Source organism: Triticum aestivum, chromosome 1D, assembly GCF_018294505.1.
Source record: "Triticum aestivum cultivar Chinese Spring chromosome 1D, IWGSC CS RefSeq v2.1, whole genome shotgun sequence".
Classification (NCBI taxonomy): Eukaryota; Viridiplantae; Streptophyta; class Magnoliopsida; order Poales; family Poaceae; genus Triticum; species Triticum aestivum.
Genome location: NC_057796.1, coordinates 286,939,883 through 286,947,524, shown reverse-complemented (window position 1 = coordinate 286,947,524; position 7,642 = coordinate 286,939,883).

The window sequence follows — 7,642 nt, the reverse complement described above, 5'->3', positions numbered from 1 at the left end:
TGGCGTGCGCCTCCTGGCCGGCCGCCTCCTCCTCCCATCCTTTATATACGGGGGCGGCGGGGGGGGCACCCCATAGCAGATCAATTGTTCTCTTAGCCGTGTGTGGTGCCCCCTCCACAGTTTACTCCTCCGGTCATAGCGTCGTAGTGCTTAGGCGAAACCCTGCGCGGATCACATCACCATCACCGTCACCACGCCGTCGTGCTGACGGAACTCTCCCTCGACCCTCTGTTGGATCAAGAGTTCGAGGGACGTCATCGAGCTGAACGTGTGCTGAACTCGGAGGTGCCGTACATCTGGTACTAGATCGGTTGGATCGTGAAGACGTTCGACTACATCAACCGCGTTAACCTAACGCTTCCGCTTTTGGTCTACGAGGGTACGTGGACACACTCTCCCCCTCTCGTTGCTATGCATCTCCTAGATAGATCTTGCGTGATCGTAGGATTTTTTTTGAAATTGCATGCTACGTTCCCCAACAGTGGCATCCGAGCCAGGTCTATGCGTAGATGATATGCACGAGTAGAACACAAAGAGTTGTGCGCGATAATAGTCATACTGATTACCACCAACGTCTTATTTTGATTCGGCGGTATTGTTTGATGAAGCGGCCCGGACCAACATTACATGACCACGTTCATGAGACTGGTTCTACCGACGTGCTTTTGCACACAGGTGGCTGGCAGGTGTTTGTTTCTCCAACTTTAGTTGAATCGAGTTTGACTACAGCCGGTCCTTGTTGAAGGTTAAAACAGGACACTTGATGAAAAATCATTGTGGTTTTGATGCGTAGGTAAGAATGGTTCTTGCTTGAAGCCCGTAGCAGCCACATAAAACTTGCAACAACAAAGTAGAGGACGTCTAACTTGTTTTTGTTGGGGAACGTAGTATTTCAAAAAATTCCTACGATCACGCAAGATCTATCTAGGAGAAGCATAGCAACGAGCGGGGAGAGTGTGTCCACGTACCCTCGTAGACCGAAAGCGTAAGCGTTTAGTAACGCGGTTGATGTAGTTGAACGTCTTCGCGATCCAACCGATCAAGTACCGAACGCACGTCACCTCCGTGATCTGCACACGTTCAGCTCGGTGACGTCCCTCGAACTCTAGATCCAGCTGAGGCCGAGGGAGAGTTTCGCTAGCACGACGGCATGGTGACGGTGATGATGAAGTTACCGACGCAGGGCTTCGCCTAAGCACTACGACAATATGACCGAGGTGGAAAACTGTGGAGGGGGGCACCACACACGGCTAAGAGATCAACTTGTGTGTCTATGCGATGCCCCCTCCCCCGTATATAAAGGAGGGAAGGAGGGGCCGGCCGGCCTCAAGGGGCGCGCCCAAGGGGGGGGGAATCCTACTCCTACTAGGAGTAGGTTCCCCCCTTTCCTAGTCAAACAAGGAGGGGAAGGAAGGAGGAAGGGCAGAGAAGGAAGGAAGGAGGGGGGGCGCCGCCCCCACCCCTTGTCCAATTCGGACTTGGGGGGCGTGCGCCACCTCCTGGCCGGCCCTCTCTCCTCTAAGGCCCATGGTGGCCCACTAACTTCCCGGGGGGGGGGGGGTCCGGTAACCCTCTGGCACTCCGGTTTTATCTGAAACTCTCTGGAACACTTCCGATGTCCGAACAACATGGTACAATATATCAATCTTTATGTCTCGACCATTTCGAGACTCCTCGTCATGTCCGTGATCTCATCCGGGACTTCGAACAACCTTCGGTACATCAAATCACATAAACTCATAATACCAATCGCCATCGAACGTTAAGCGTGCGGACCCTACGGGTTCGAGAACTATGTAGACATGACCGAGACACATCTCCGGTCAATAACCAATAGCGGAACCTGGATTCTCATATTGGTTCCTACATATTCTACGAATATCTTTATCGGTCAAACCGCACAACAACATACGTTGTTCCCTTTGTCATCGGTATGTTACTTGCCCGAGATTCGATCGTCGGTATCATCATACCTAGTTCAATCTCGTTACCGGCAAGTCTCTTTACTCGTTTCGTAATGCATCATCCTGCAACTAACTCATTAGTCACATTGCTTGCAAGGCTTATAGTGATGTGCATTACCGAGAGGGCCCAGAGATACCTCTCCGACAATCGGAGTGACAAATCCTAATCTCGATCTATGCCAACTCAACAAACACCATCAGAGACACCTGTAGAGCATCTTTATAATCACCCAGTTATGTTGTGATGTTTGATAGCACACTAAGTGTTCCTCCGGTATTCGGGAGTTGCATAATCTCATAGTCATAGGAACATGTATAAGTTATGAAGAAAGCAATAGCAATAAACTAAACTATCATCGTGTTAAGCTAACAGATGGGTCTTGTCCATCACATCATTCTCTAATGATGTGATCCCGTTCATCAAATGACAACTCATGACTATGACTAGGAAACTTAACCATCTTTGATTAACGAGCTAGTCTAGTAGAGGCATACTAGGGACACTCTGTTTGTCTATGTATTCACACATGTACTAAGTTTCCGGTTAATACAATTCTAGCATGAATAATAAACATCTATCAATATAAAAGGAAATATAAATAACACCTTTATTATTGCCTCTAGGGCATATTTCCTTCAGTCTCCCACTTGCACTAGAGTCAATAATCTAGATTACATAGTAATGATTCTAACACCCATGGAGTCTTGGTGCTAATCATGTTTTGCTCGTGAGAGAGGCTTAGTCAATGGGTCTGGAACATTCAGATCCGTGTGTATCTTGCAAATCTCTATGTCTCCCTCCTTGACTTGATCGCGGATGGAATTGAAGCGTCTCTTGATGTGCTTGGTTCTCTTGTGAAATCTGGATTCCTTTGCCAAGGCAATTGCACCAGTATTGTCACACAAGATTTTCATTGGACCCGATGCACTAGGTATGACTCCTAGATCAGATATGAAATCCTTCATCCAGACTCCTTCATTTGCTGCTTCCGAAGCAGCTATGTACTCCGCTTCACACGTAGATCCCGCCACGACGCTCTGCTTGGAACTGCACCAACGTACAGCTCCTCCATTCAATATAAATATGTATTCGGTTTGTGACTTAGAGTCATCCGGATCAGTGTCAGAGCTTGCATCGACGTAACCTTTTACGACGAGCTCTTTGTCACCTCCATCAACGAGAAACATATCTTTAGTCCTTTTCAGGTATTTCAGGATGTTCTTGACCGTTGTCCAGTGATCCACTCCTGGATTACTTTGGTACCTCCCTGCCAAACTAATAGCAAGGCACACATCAGGTCTGGTACACAGCATTGCATACATGATAGAACCTATGGCTGAAGCATAGGGAATGACTTTCATTTTCTCTCTATCTTCTGCAGTGGTCAGGCATTGAGTCTTACTCAAGTTCACACCTTGTAACACAGGCAAGAACACTTTCTTTGCTTGATCCATTTTGAACTTTTTCAAAACTTTATCAAGGTATGTGCTTTGTGAAAGTCCAATCAAGCGTTTTGATCTATCTCTATAGATCTTGATGCCTAATATATAAGCAGCTTCACCGAGGTCTTTCATTGAAAAATTCTTATTCAAGTATCCTTTTATGCCATTCAGAAATTCAGTGTCATTTACGATCAACAATATGTCATCCACATATAATATCAGAAATGCTACAGAGCTCCCACTCACTTTCTTGTAAATACAGGCTTCTCCAAAAGTCTGTATAAAACCATATGATTTGATCACACTATCAAAGCGTATATTCCAACTCCGAGATGCTTGCACCAGTCCATAAATGGATCGCCGGAGCTTGCACACTTTGTTAGCACCTTTTGGATCAACAAAACCTTCTGGTTGCATCATATACAACTCTTCTTTAAGATATCCATTAAGGAATGCAGTTTTGACATCCATTTGCCAAATTTCATAATCATAAAATGCGGCAATTGCTAACATGATTCGGACGGACCTAAGCATCGCTACGGTTGAGAAGGTCTCATCATACTCAACTCCTTGAACTTGTCGAAAACCTTCTGCAACAAGTCAAGCTTTGTAGATAGTAACATTACCGTCAGCGTCAGTCTTCTTCTTGAAGATCCATTTATTCTCTATGGCTTGCCGATCATCGGGCAAGTCAACCAAAGTCCACACTTTATTCTCATACATGGATCCCATCTCAGATTTCATGGCCTCAAGCCATTTCGCGGAATCTGGGCTCATCATCGCTTCCTCATATTTCATAGGTTCGTCATGGTCAAGTAACTTGACTTCCAGAACAGGATTACCGTACCACTCTGGTGCGGATCTTACTCTGGTTGACCTACGAGGTTCGGTAGTAACTTGATCAGAAGTTTCATGATCATCATCATTAGCTTCCTCACTAATTGGTGTAGGAATCACTGGAACTGATTTCTGTGATAGCTACTTTCCAATTCGAGAGAAGGTACAATTACCTCATCAAGTTCTACTTTCCTCCCACTCACTTCTTTCGAGAGAAACTCCTTCTCTAGAAAGGATCCATTCTTAGCAACGAATATCTTGCCTTCGGATCTGTGATAGAAGGTGTACCCAACGGTCTCTTTCGGGTATCCTATGAAGACACATTTCTCCGATTTGGGTTCGAGCTTATCAGGTTGAAGCTTTTTCACATAAGCATCACAGCCCCAAACTTTAAGAAACGATAACTTGGGTTTCTTGCCAAACCACAGTTCATATGGTGTCGTCTCAACGGATTTAGATGGTGCCCTATTTAACGTGAATGTAGCCGTCTCTAAAGCATAACCCCAAAACGATAGCGGTAAATCAGTAAGAGACATCATATATCGCACCATATCTAATAAAGTGCGATTACGACGTTCGGTCACACCATTACGCTGTGGTGTTCCAGGTGGCGTGAGTTGCGAAACTATTCCGCATTGTTTCAAATGAAGACCAAACTCGCAACTCAAATATTCTCCTCCACGATCAGATCGTAGAAACTTTATTTTCTTGTTACGATGATTTTCCACTTCACTCTGAAATTCTTTGAACTTTTCAAATGTTTCAGACTTATGTTTCATCAAGTAGATATACCCATATCTGCTCAAATCATCTGTGAAGGTCAGAAAATAACGATACCCACCGCGAGCATCAACACTCATCGGACCGCATACATCAGTATGTATTATTTCCAACAAGTCTGTTGCTCGCTCCATTGTTCCGGAGAACGGAGTCTTAGTCATCTTGCCCATGAGGCATGGTTCGCAAGCATCAAGTGATTCATAATCAAGTGATTCCAAAAGCCCATCAGCATGGAGTTTCTGCATGCGCTTTACACCAATATGACCTAAATGGCAGTGCCACAAATAAGTTGCACTATCATTATTAAACTTATATCTTTTGGCTTCAATACTATGAATATGTGTATCACTACTATCGAGATTCAACAAAAATAGACCACTCATCAAGGGTGCATGACCATAAAAGATATTACTCATATAAATAGAACAACCATTATTCTCTAATTTAAATGAATAACCGTCTCGCATCAAACAAGATCCAGATATAATGTTCATGCTTAATGCTGGCACCAAATAACAATTATTCAGGTCTAAAACTAATCCCGAAGGTAGATGTAGAGGTAGCGTGCCGACGGCGATCAAATCGACTTTGGAAACATTTCCCACGCGCATCGTCACCTCGTCCTTAGCCAATCTTCGCTTAATCCGTAGCCCCTGTTTCGAGTTGCAAATATGAGAAACATAACCAGTATCAAATACCCATGCGCTACTACGAGCATTAGTAAGGTACACATCAATAACATGTATATCAAATATACCTTTCACTTTGCCATCCTTCTTATCCGCCAAATACTTGGGGCAGTTCCGCTTCCAGTGACCAGTCCCTTTGCAGTAGAAGCACTCAGTCTCAGGCTTAGGTCCAGACTTGGGCTTCATCACTTGAGTAGCAACTTGCTTGCCGTTCTTCTTGAAGTTCTCCTTCTTCCCTTTGCCCTTCTTCTTGAAACTAGTGGTCTTGTTGACCATCAACACTTGATGCTCCTTCTTGATTTCTACCTCCACAGCCTTTAGCATCGCGAAGAGCTCGGGAATTGTCTTATCCATCCCTTGCATATTATAGTTCATCACGAAGCTTTTGTAGCTTGGTGGCAGTGATTGAACAACTCTGTCAATGACACTATCAACCAGAAGATTAACTCCCAGCTGAGTCACGTGATTGTGGTACCCAGACATTCTGAGTATATGTTCACTGACAGAAGTATTCTCCTCCATTTTGCAGCTGTAGAACTTATTGGAGACTTCATATCTCTCAATCCGTGCATTTGCTTGAAATATTAACTTCAACTCCTGGAACATCTCATATGCTCCATGACGTTCAAAACGTCGTTCAAGTCCCGGTTCTAAGCCGTAAAGCATGGCACACTGAACTATCGAGTAGTCATCAGCTTTGCTCTGCCAGGCATTCAAAACGTTCGGTGTTGCTCCTGCACCGGGTTTGGCACTCAGCAGTGCTTCCAGGACGTAATTCTCCTGTGCAGCAATGAGGATAATCCTCAAGTAACGGACCCAATCCGTGTAGTTGCTACCATCATCTTTCAACTTGTCTTTCTCTAGGAACGCATTAAAATTCAATGGAATGGTAGCACGGGCCATTTATCTACAACAACATAGACATGCAAAATACTATCAGGTACTAAGTTCATGATAAATTAAAGTTCAATTAATCATATTACTTAAGAACTCCCACTTAGATAGACATCCCTCTAATCATCTAAGTGATCACGTGATCCATATCAACTAAACCATGTCCGATCATCACGTGAGATGGAGTAGTTTTCAATGGTGAACATCACTATGTTGATCATATCTACTATATGATTCACGCTCGACCTTTTGGTCTCAATGTTCCGAGGCCATATCTGCATATGCTAGGCTCTTCAAGTTTAACCCGAGTATTCTGCGTGTGCAAAACTGGCTTGCACCCGTTGTATGTGAACGTAGAGCTTATCACACCCGATCATCACATGGTGTCTCGGCACGACGAACTGTAGCAACGGTGCATACTTAGGGACAACACTTGTACCTTGAAATTTAGTGAGAGATCATCTTATAATGCTACCGCCGTACTAAGAAAAATAAGATGCATAAAGGATAAACATCACATGTAATCAATATAAGTGATATGATATGGCCATCATCATCTTGTGCCTTTGATCTCCATCTCCAAAGCACCGTTATGATCACCATCGTCACCGGCTTGACACCTTGATCTCCATTGAAGCATTGTTGTCGTCTCGCCAACTATTGCTACTACGACTATCGCTACCGCTTAGTGATAAAGTAAAGCAATTACATGGCGATTGCATTTCATACAATAAAGCGACAACCATATGGCTCCTGCCAGTTGCCGATAACTGTTACAAAACATGATCATCTCATACAACAATTTATATATCATCACATCTTGACCATATCACATCACAGCAAGCCCTGCAAAAACAAGTTAGACGTCCTCTGCTTTGTTGTTGCAAGTTTTACGTGGCTGCTACGGGCTTAGCAAGAACCGTTCTTATCTACGCATCAAAACCACAACGATTTTTTGTCAAGTGTATTGTTTTAACCTTCAACAAGGCCCGGGCGTAGTCACACTCGATTCAACTAAAGTTGGAGAAACATACA